Source organism: Pteropus vampyrus, unplaced genomic scaffold (genome assembly GCF_000151845.1).
Source record: "Pteropus vampyrus isolate Shadow unplaced genomic scaffold, Pvam_2.0 Scaffold408, whole genome shotgun sequence".
NCBI classification, from domain to species: domain Eukaryota; kingdom Metazoa; phylum Chordata; class Mammalia; order Chiroptera; family Pteropodidae; genus Pteropus; species Pteropus vampyrus.
This window is the reverse complement of record NW_011889189.1, coordinates 325,420-337,297: the sequence shown is the minus strand read 5'-3', so window position 1 is coordinate 337,297 and position 11,878 is coordinate 325,420. Positions and strand designations below refer to the sequence as shown.

At 33.4% G+C, this 11,878-nt stretch overlaps 1 pseudogene; it reads left to right on the top strand.

The window, feature by feature from the left end:
- The first annotated feature begins 334 nt into the window (after positions 1 to 334).
- On the top strand, positions 335 to 450 carry LOC111731912 (annotated as a pseudogene).
- The last annotated feature ends 11,428 nt before the right edge of the window (positions 451 to 11,878 follow it).

The window sequence follows — 11,878 nt, the reverse complement described above, 5'->3', positions numbered from 1 at the left end:
CTGGAACCTCTGATTTATGGCTAGTCAGAAGTACAGATAACAACTTGGGCTTGCAATTGGCTCTGAAGTGGAAAGGGGACAGTCTTGTAGGACTGAACCCTTGTCCTGTAGAATTTGTTGCTGTCTCTGGATAGATAGTGTTGGATATGAGTTGAATTATAGGACAGCCAATTGGTATCTAAATTTGCCATGGATTCAAGGCTCACCCAGATAATTCAGGATTATCTCTTCAAGATCCTTAATTTAGGATGTGGTTCCATAGTATAGCGGTTAGCACATCTGCTTTACATGCAGAAGGTCCTGAGTTTGTGCCCCAGTGGAGCCATGGTCCATGGTCTATGGCCATGCCACCCTGAACAAGCCCGATGTCTGATCTTAAAAGCTAAGCAGGGCTGGGCCTGGTTAGTACTTAGATGGGAGACTACCTAGGAAGACCAGGTGCTGTAGGCATAAATAATAATAATAATAAAGATTCTTAATTTAATCACATATGAAAAGACCCTTTCCAAATAAGGTAACATTCATAGTTTCCAGAGAGTTTATATAAACAGCTTTTCTTAACTAGCGGGGAGAGTGGGGTATGTGTGATTTTTCAGCCTACCACAGTCCACGCTCTGGGCCCAAAAGCTCACATCCATCCCACACATACAGTTACCCATTCTAACACCCCTCCCAAAGTCTTGACCTATTACAACATCAAATCCAAATCTCATTTAAATCTCGTCAGTTCTCAAATTCCAAATATCATTATTTAAACTATCTAAATCAGATACAAGTGAGACTCTGGGTATGATTTATCTTGGAGCAACATGTCTTTCCATCTCTGGGCCTGTAAAACTAGAAAGTAAACTGCTTGCTTCCAAAATACAATGGTGAAACAGGCATGGGGGAAAACAAAGACACAAATTCTGCAGATTAAAGCCTTCCGCTGCCTGATTGTGGAGCTCTGCTAAAGGAGAACAGCAGAGTTCCCCCAGTGAGAAATTGGTACATTTGGTGGTGTGGGTGGGAGTGGGGGTGGGTGAACATCTGAATGAGACATTTTGTTAGGTAAGGGAAGGCTCCAGAGCCTATCTGATTGGGAGATTTTTGATACAAAAAGAGGGAGGAATTTCTTTGATTAATAAAGTAGCAAACATCCCATCCAAATACGAAAGAGAAGAATGAGAATTTCTGGAGATTTTAGGAAAGGGGTTAGGAAAGCGAAGGATTCCTCAACAGGTATTGGAAAGCTAGAAGGAACTACAGATAAATACAGGACAGGTGATGTTTCTAATTCATGTTTAAGTTTTTTTTTTTTCCATTTCTTTATTTATATTTCTTGAACCTTCAGCAAAAGTCTTCTACACAGAATAACTATATGAGATGTTTTGAAAAATGGTAGAGAATGGTCAGAGCCAATAGTTGGGGTAGAATGGGGAGAAAGTACAGTGTGTAGAAGATAAGATGTTAGGAGGTGTTTGATAATTAAGCCACTATAGAAATGTGTATTCAGAGACATGAGATGAGTATTAAAGTTCATCATCTACTTCTCACATATCCCTGAAATCTTCGGAAATGTAAAGGAAGTTAGTGGACTTCCAGCAGTTACATGAGACAGGACTTAAGTTATTTAACTTAATTGTATCATGAAGGAAATACTAAGAAATATTATTGTGTTGTTGTTTTTTTTAATTTTGTTTTTCTGCAATGAGCTTTTTTCAGACTAGCTTAAGGTAAGAGTCATATTAGAATTAGTATAGAAAGATTGCGACAAGAATGCAAGGACTAGTATTCAACATCTGACATTAAAAATAGAATTTTGCAGTATCACAAAAAGACATGTTTTTCAGAGAGAGGAAGTAATTTCCAAATGCTTTAGTTCATATGTAACAATATCAAGGGCCATGTCTGATAATCAAAATCTTAGATTTTTCCCTTTGCACTGAGAAAGTGTATTTAGTAATATATATTTCTCAGATGTATTATTGAGGTTCGGCCACAAGGCAAGAGTCCAAAAGAAAGAGACTATGTCTTCAATGATGTAATAAAAAAGTCCAGAGATGTCGTGAGAAGATAAAAAGCAAGGGAGGCATAAAATTTAGCTTTCTGGAGCCACCCACGTTCCCCTTTGGCATGGGCAGGACCCTTAGGCAGTGTATCTTTCATCTGGGAGCTTATCAGGGCTGAGTAGTTTCAGGAGAAACCTCACAGGAGCCTAGCAAAGTAGAGTTCAGAGTGTTGGTGATGCCTGAGAAAGCCAAGCAGAGGGGAGACAGTGAAGCCCCAAAGAGCTCAGAGAGACCCATCATGGGTTGTCCAGTTATTACTGTCAGCACAGCAAAAATCAGATAGATGTCATTGACTTTGAGAACAAAGGATAGAGAAGATTTGGAATAAAAATGGGACTATCTAATCCCCAACATCACAAGCCTAAGTTGACCAACTCTTTTGGTTTCCCATGATGAACCCAGGTTATGCCTATTTATGCACAGTTTAATTTTGTAGTTACCCCACTGAAGCCTTCCTGCTTCTACACACCTACATAAAATCTTGGAGAAGAGCAAGTGGGGCAGTAGGATAGAAACCTGAGAATAATTTTCTGTATATCACTATCTATTGAAATTTATGGAAAATTACAAGTATGGTGTAAAGAAAAATTTCATTTTTTGGAAGCATTTGAGAGTAAGTGGCCAAATTCATGCCCCCATCACCCCTAATATTTTATCATTTCTTACAAACCAGAATATTTGTCAACATAACTGCAAGATAAACACAAAGCTGTGAAATGGATTTTGACTCATTATTACATCTAATTAGATTTCATTCAAGTATTGTCAAGTAGTTCCAATAAGTTCCTAAAGTCTATTCTAATCTTCACATCGCATTCAAATTTCCCAGTTGTTGCATAGTGCCTTACAGCAAACTTTCAAATCTGTGTCTTTCTTTGCATTTAGTTGTCATGTTTCTTTAGATTCCTGGAACAATTCCTTGGTTGTTCTTTGCTTTTCATGGCACTTTTGAAGATTATAGGCCATTACCTTATAAAATATCCCCCAGTTTGTGTTTGACAGTTTCTCATGACTAAATGTGATTATGCATCTTTGGTAGGAATATCACTAAAATAACACTGTGTTCTCATTGCATCCTTTGATATTGGTTCGTATTTTTTAGAATTTTACATGAATAGAATATACATTAAATATTTCTTCTTTGCCTGGCTTTAAATTATTATGGCTTCCCACCATAATTATTTTGAAATTTATTCATTTTGTTGCATATATCAATAATTGATTACTTTTGGGGGGGTACCATATTATTTTATTTGAGGAAATGGTATAAATAGAATAAGTTAAGTAGATGTTTTGGTAATTCATTATTTTTCATTGTTGAGCAGTACTTCATTATATGGCTATACATACCACGATTTGTGTATCCATTTACCTACTGACAGATATTTCAATTGTTTCCAGTTTTAGGCTATTACTAATAAAGCTGATGTTAAAATCTGTATACTTATCTTTGTAGACATATGCTTTAATTTTTCTTGGGTAAATATCTAGAAGTGAAATGTCAGAGTCCTGTTGACTTTTTAAAATGTGCCAATCTCATTTCCAAAGCAACCGTACCATTTTGAATTCCTACCAGAAATGTATGAGTTCTAATTACTAACATCTTCACTGATACTTGAGTGTGATCAGTATTTAAAATTTTAGCTATTCTGGTGAGTGTGTAGTGTTATCCCTTTATGTTTTTAATTTGCATTTCCTTAATGACTAATCATGTTGAACATCTTTCCATATACTCATTTACCATACATATATCTTCTTTGGTGAAGTATCTGTTCATATAGATTTTTTTCCATTTGGGCTGTCTCTTTCTTATGAAGTTGGAAGTATGCTTTACATATTCTAGATACAAGTTCTCTTCAAAATTTTGGAGAATTTTTTAAACGATGTGCCATTTTTCAAATTTTCTAAATAATTACTGTGATTCACTTTGTATTTTCAAAATGCTTCACTAAACTCAAGTTCAGAGTTTACCTTGTTTTCTTCTAAGAGTTTGCTAGATTTTGCTCTATATTTAAGTCTATAATCCACTTTGCATTGATTTTTTAAAAAATATGGTGTGAAATAAGAGTTGATTTTTTTTTGTTTTGTTCTGTTGCCTATGCCAAAATTGTTCTAGCATCTTGATTGAAGAGTTTATACTTTCCACATTAAATTATATTTCATCATTGTCAAAAAATAATCAACCACGTACATATATATCTATTTCTGGACTATTTGTTTCACTGAATTATGTATCTATTTTTCTGCCAAAAGCACAACTTTTTCTCATATGGGCAATAAATACCCTTCAAGGTTACTACTGTGTTCCTTTGACATGTCTCCATAATTCTTTGAGCACCTCCTTGCTTTCTGAGACAAAAAGATAGTCTATGTTCCTTTTGTATTGTCCTGTCTCAGACCTAAAATCAGCCGTTTTTCTAACAAGTCCTATTTCCTGTTAGTGGAGAATGATATTTAGAAGCCAGGATCTGAGTGCTAGGTATGCTCATGACTATTAAAGTGTCACTACTCCCACACCTTTCAGTGGACAGAGCATATATATGTGTAAATGTACAAGTTTATATTATGCACATATACACACAATACACACATTTACATCTACATGTATTTCTCTTTCTCTACATATTGAAAACCATTGTTTCACATTGCTACCACTCATTCCAATACAAATTAATTCTAATATTTCCTTTTCCAATACAAGTTAATTCCAATATTTTCTTTTCCATTTTTAAACTGGTTTCTCTAACAATGAGAAAGCTGGTACCTGTTACCTTAAATATAAACCTTATTTAATAAACCTTCCTACACTAAATCTCCCATCACCACTGCCTCTTCTTTTGTATAAATACCCTCCTTACTGTGAAGCCTCTTATGCCAGATGGTACCCTATGTGGAACTTTATTTCACATTCTTGGGTTATGATACCTTATACTTGGCTGTTCTGGGGGAAGGATGCCCTCCTCACTTTGCTTGGACTCAAGTATCCCAAACCAGAACACTCCTCCTCAGGAGACTTCTGTTCCCCTGATCCATGGCATATGTGAAGGCACTAACTTTTAACGGCTATATCTAATAGTTTAGGACTGAATTGCTTTGGGAAAAAAAGGAAGAGAAGAAGAGGAGGAAGAAAGAACAGTGGTATTGGATAAAAAATAATTTCATTTTGTTTTTAGATGAATAATAACGCAACTCTACTATTGTTATTACAGGAAAGCATATCCTAAGGATGTGGAAGGTTTCAGAGGAATATACATTACATATAAATAATACATCGATTATTTATATTGCGTCTTTAAAATAAATTGTAGCTTTACTCTAAGGAAGTCAAACTCCTATAGCTGTCATTTCACATATCCTCTCCTCTCTTTTACTGGGGAAAGATAAGTGATATGATTACATTTTTAAAATTTCATATATAGTTTAAGATTCATGGTTAAAGAAATTTAGGAGAAGCGGTGTCTGATGTTCAATTAATTTTCTTTTTCCTGAATCTTTAGCAAAATTTATCCCTTTGAAATGATTTGCTTAATAAAAAAGAATGATTTGATTCAATGCTTGGGTCAAGAGGCATAGAGAAGGTTAGTAGTTAGAGAGACCACACTAATGAGAGGGGACTGATAACTGAACAAGTAGCAGGAATTTGTATCCAGTTGAACCCGTTTGCAAAGTCAGTAGAAGGAGATATCCGAGGTCAGAAATGAACTAGGGATGTTAATGTTAACATGAGTCTCGATTCAAGTTAAATTCTATTTTTTATTATCATGTATAAGTTCTTAAAAGGTCCTAAGCTACATGACTGAGCAAACCAAAACAGGAAAACTTTCTGGAAAATTTATATTATGTAAGATTCTATTTTTTACCATTTTAATATTCATGGTTTTATAAACAGAATGAAAAGCATCATTAAATTATTTAAACTATTTCCAACAGTCCCAGGAGCGATTTCACTTATTTTGGCCTCTGATACATGACTTCCAGTTTTTGAACAAAGTCATAAATTCTCAAAACCAAAAGCTACAGAACTCCCAAAGAACACTGTGATGTATGTAAGTCAAGGAATCAAGTGTAAATAAATATAGTATTAAGTAGAAATTGTCACATTCAATGGGCACTTCAATATTTAAAAGAATTTATGTCTCATTTCAACTAAAATTCCTAAGCACAAAGACCCTCTAAGTTTTACAAAGGCAGACTACATAGAACAATAAAATTTTTTTTTAAAAAATAACTGAGTTGTATATCTGAAACTAATATAATAATGTATATCAACAGTAATTGAAAAATAAAAAAATATATATACATAGAAAAATAACTTTGACTCTGGAAAATAAAATATTTATTCTTAATAATAAAGATCTGTATACTCGAGACTAGGAAGCATCACAGACTATTTGTATATTTAATCATGCATTTATCCATTAATTTAGTTGTTTTACAAATAACATGTAAATCACACATATTAATTCTCATACATCTCAAATTTTCAAATATTTTTTTATTATATTAAACTGTAAAATCTATATTTAAACTCTTTTTAGAGAATTTAATGTGGTCAGTTCATGGATTTGTCAAAATATAATATTAAAAAACAGAAAGAAAAGAATCTACAAGAAACAAAAAGCATCAGAAGAATATTATATGAATTTAAATCTGAGGAAAGACCTGTCATCAAATTTCTTAGCGTAGACTATTAAAATCCATTTATTTCAAAGCAGTTTTGAATGTGTGTTATAAGCAAAAAATGAGGGGTATATGGCAAAAGAGCATATTTTTAGTGAGTACCTACTATGAACTATCTGCTCAGGCTTTTACTCAAAATATCTTATTGCTTTCTCTCCTTGAACTCCAATTACCTTAATTTTTTTAAAAAGGAAAATAATATGCTGTTGAATATATTTTTGGTATTAAAGAACTTAGCACAGTGACCAGCATACAGTAGATGCAGAAAATATTTTTTTCATCTTTTTCATCTATTCCTCAAAGCAAAATTGAACATGAGACATTAGGGCATCCACTTGACAGTTGAAGAAACTGAGGCCCAGAAAGTTTAAGTGACATGCTCGTGGCCAGGTAGGAGAATTTGAAACCCAGTTTAAAATCCCTGTCTCCTGATATCAAATTAAATTCTTCCTTTTTGTAGCACTATTTATATTTGTTGTAGAAGAAAAACTTACTCTCTAATTATTACAAAATGGATGTGAATTCTACATTAATTTTATGTGTCCACGATGCATAAAATTTAGAGCAATTGCAAATCCATCAAGGAAACAATGTAATTCTGCTATCTATAAACATATGCACTGGTGTCATATCATATATGCATTTATATTACATTAATTCAATTGTTCATGCTCATCCAGAAAGAGAATAATTAAATATTCGGTGTACATCTACCAGCCTGAGCACATAATGACATATGTAAGCATGAGAATGGAATCCTGAATTTGTTGTTCACTTAATCATCTCAGTTCTCTGACACCTTTCAGAGTGTAAGCTTCTCATTTAGCAAAGGATGATTCTAGTCAAAGATGTATACTTTTCATGCAATGAGATTCCTTCATGCACATCAATATTTCATTTAATACTAATAAAAGGAATTGTGCATCTGGAGGCATTGAAGTAAAAAAAAAATATATGTATTATCCATAGTAGTATACTTAAAAAAATAACTTCTAGAAATATACTCATATACACAGTATAGTGTAATGAAACCACATTCCCATCACCAGGCTATAGTCATTAACAACTCATAAACAATCTCATTTCATCTGTACTATCACCCCTTGATTTTCCTTTTCACTGGATTATTCTGAAGTAAATTACAGATACTAGATCATTTTGTTCATAAATATTTCAGCTTATATCTTTTAAAAAATGTTAAAAATTATTAACGGTATACCCAGTAGATGATTTTAAGAGCTTTTGTAGAGCGATTATTTACTTCCATGTATAGTAATGAGTGCTTCACATTTACTATCTAACTTAATGTAATAAAAACCCAGTGAAGCAGTTAACTATATCCATTTCAGAGATTAGAAAACTAAGAAGTTAAAAACCAAACCAAACCATAAAACCTTGCTGAAGGTCACCAAACTCATAATTGAGAAAGTCAGGATTAAAACTCATGTCTTTAGATTAACTCTTAACCAGTAACACACACAGCTATGAACATTTTAATCCATATCATCTTTGCATTCAGTTTTCCCAGCAGCAAAAAAAGATCTTCAAAATGATTTTAGAGAAACACATCTACAAGAAGATTACAGTCTGTCTACTACATTTGATGCAGTATATTGGAAATTTTAGTGGTTAAGAAGGACTTTATAAAGATGACATCATAGGAGAAATACTTAAAGTATGAGTAGGCATGAACCAGATGAAGAAGAAGGAAAAGGCAGAGAAAGAAACATTTGTAATGGCATGAAAGTAAAATAGGATATTCTAGAAACTTGCAAGTTCACTAATGATTAGTTTATAGAGAATAAAAAGAAGTATTATAAAAGTAAAGGTAGAAAGGTGGTTAGTGGCCAGATCATAAATACCAGCAAATACCATGCTTTATTTTTTTAAGTTATAAATTACTGAGCTATTTTTTTTTCTACTGAGAAGTAACAAAATTAGATTAGCTTTCTAAAGAGCAATCTCTCAGTGGTGTGCTGGTTGAGGAGCAAGCATGAGATAGAAAAATCAGAGAAGTGATATCGAACAAGTCCATCTGAGAAATAATAAGGGACTCAACCAAAGGAATATCAGGGAGCAGGATATGTAGGTTACGGAATCCACAAATATTTAAGTGCTAGAATTTATAGGACTGATTCAGCTAGAGGTGTTTGTGTATCATATCATCCAGGTATAGTTTTCCAATATAGAGTTAGATGTATGGGTGTCAGCTCAGGAAATATACTTAATTTGGGAAACAAGATGTGGCAATGGTATAAGGACAGTGGGCTGTTGAAACCATGGGGCTGAATGTTGTCACTTAGAGAAAAATGTACAACGAAGAGAGTAGAAAGCCAAGGACAGAACCCCAGCAGGAACAAAGTATAAGACATAGAGGGGAAGGTCATAAAGGAGATTGAGTACCTGGAGCCAGAAGGATGGAGGACAACCAGAAGATAGGAAAATCTTTGAAGGAAAAAAGAGGAAATTATGACATTTAAAGTCCTAAGTAACTAAAGCTAAGGAGGCATGTGACCAAAATGCATAAAATCACATGTGGTACATATACTTAGTAAAAACCCAAGCATCATAAAAAGCAGTGTTATTCCTAGAAGCTTGAATTACATCATTTTTGTACATATATATGTATATAATATACAACAAACTAAATCTTGTGCCCAGACATTATAACATTTGAAAATCTAAAATATATTTATTTGGAACTCAGGTAAATTCCTGACTTCCTGAATTTATTTATTCAGTTATCCATCTGACAAATATTGATTGTGCACAAGGCACTGAGCTAGAATATTTGATCATCTCTCTTCTATGAAAGAAATGCTGGTGGCACTTACTTCTTCTCTTGTAGTAGAGGTATCTATATGTGGAGTAGATTGTGGTTTCTTAAGAGCAGGTGCTATGACTCAGTTTTCTGGAATACGGAAATTAGAAGAAAATCTTGTACATAATAAAAGTACAAATAACGTTTAGTGATTAGATGAAGGTTGACAGTGGGAATAGAAGACTTTGTGATTGATTGTATCCATCAACAAGATGTTTCTCGATACTGCTGTTAGAGAGAGCACTTCTTGCTAAACGGTCTGACTCAGAACAACTTTCCACTTCGGAGAGATCATGTAAAATAATGGGTAACGACAATGTTCATGGGTAATATGGCAAATACACATTACAACTTTAAAGTCTTTTTTATAATGAAATTATGGTTTTCTATTTCTTTAAGATTGATTTTTAACACTTTTATGACTTCTGAGCTATTTTTAGTTCCTCTTTAAAGTTTCTTACAATTCTTGTTTTATTTTCTGTATGTTTTATCTGCAGACCTGTGGAGGTTGGGAGGCATCGGGCACATTCAGTCCTCTTGGCAATCATTATACCATCATTAATGTAGGCGTAATTCTTAATGATTATATACTCTGTTCATATTCTCTTTTCCTTCATCCCACCCAACCAAATAACACATCACGTCATTTTTGGCCTTTTCAATTGTTCCTAATTACGTTCTTTAAAAAAATATTTTTTCTCTTGCTTTCTTTCTCTTTAAATGTGTTTATATACTTTAAGCTGTACTTTTTAGACATAAAGTAGTCTGTATTAATTTTTTACTTTTAATTATCCTTGAATTACTATCCTTGACCTTTTAATTATTGTAGTTGCACTCCTGAAATAACAATGATCTATATTGTTTCAGTATTTGGATATCAAGATCAGAATACTTGACTTCATGTAATTTTGCTGAATGGTATAAAAAAAATTATTTGTAAAAAATATAGAGATTTCAAGCAAAATTTCTGATTAGACTTAATCTGTTAGTTGCTAGAAAAGTTTTTTGTTTTTGTTTTTAAAATAAATATTCTGTCTTTTGTGAAGTCCTCAGTATTATATAAACTGTGGGCAGAATTTATATTAGGTTCTTTTTAGTTCCAAAAGGCCAGGCATAATTCTTTTGAATTCTATAAGAAATAACTAGTTAGAAGAATTATTTCCCCTTATGTTTGCAATCAACCAACATCAAGATATGTATGATTGCATACCACATATCATTTACTGTGTATAAAGCACCTTGCTGGGTATTGTGGATGAAACCAGGGTGAATTGTTCACATTTCCGCCTTGCAGCTACTCCCTTTAGTGTGGGAGACAGACCAATGAAAGAATATCTCTAATATACATCAGAAAAGGAAACATTTTTATAATAGAAATACAGTATATGATGGAAATATGCATGAGTACAAGATAGAGAGCTAACAAGGACTTCATGGCTGGGATAAGATTTGAATTGGGACCAAAGGAACAAAAAGGCTTCCAAAGATATCGATCAAGGAAGGGCATTCTAGGCAGTAAGAATGACTTGAACAAAAACATGAAAACAGAATAGTAGACTTTGCATAGATAAACAATAATTGATCTTTTGTGTTTTGAGGGTGTGTTTCTACAGAAATATGGTATAAGATAAGATGCATAATTTTGTGGAAAATTCTAAATGTCTGGCTGTGAAATTTTGACTCTGTAAGAAAGGAGTCTATGGAACAGTTTTAAGCAAAGATGTATTGTTTTTTTTCTTTCTTTTTTCTTTTTCCCATAGCATCCATAAAAAAAACAATAGCAATACATTAAAAAATGTCTGTTAATATAATTTTCTCTTTTTAACGTTCTTGGGTAAAATCCTTCATATTGCTTTCAAACTGTTTCACTTTGCCTCAAGGAAGACTAGCATTGTTACATCAGAGAATAAAACAACAAAAGTGTTAGAGAGAAGAACATCAGTACTAAGTTTTGAATTGTGTTTTGTGTTCTTAGAAAGACAATAGTCTTAAATTTTTAGTGTTGTTGCAATATAAAAGGAATTTCCAAATTTCTACAGATTCCACTGAGGGAGCTGGAGCCAGTAGTCTGACTAGAACTTAGCACTCCTTTCTCTGTGTGGAGTGAATTCTGTCTGAGGCTAAGTCTCCTGGGAAGAAGCAAGACGTGATGCAGAAAAGAGTAGGAGGTAGAAAGTCCAATGTACGTGCTTCATCAGACTGTGAAAAAGAGGAGATGATACCTGACCAGAAGAGAAAAGAAAATCTATTGCAGAGAGACACCTTCCTGAAAACATTGTGGCCTTGAGTTTCCTTCTATGCTACCTCACCTAGCTCAGACAGCATG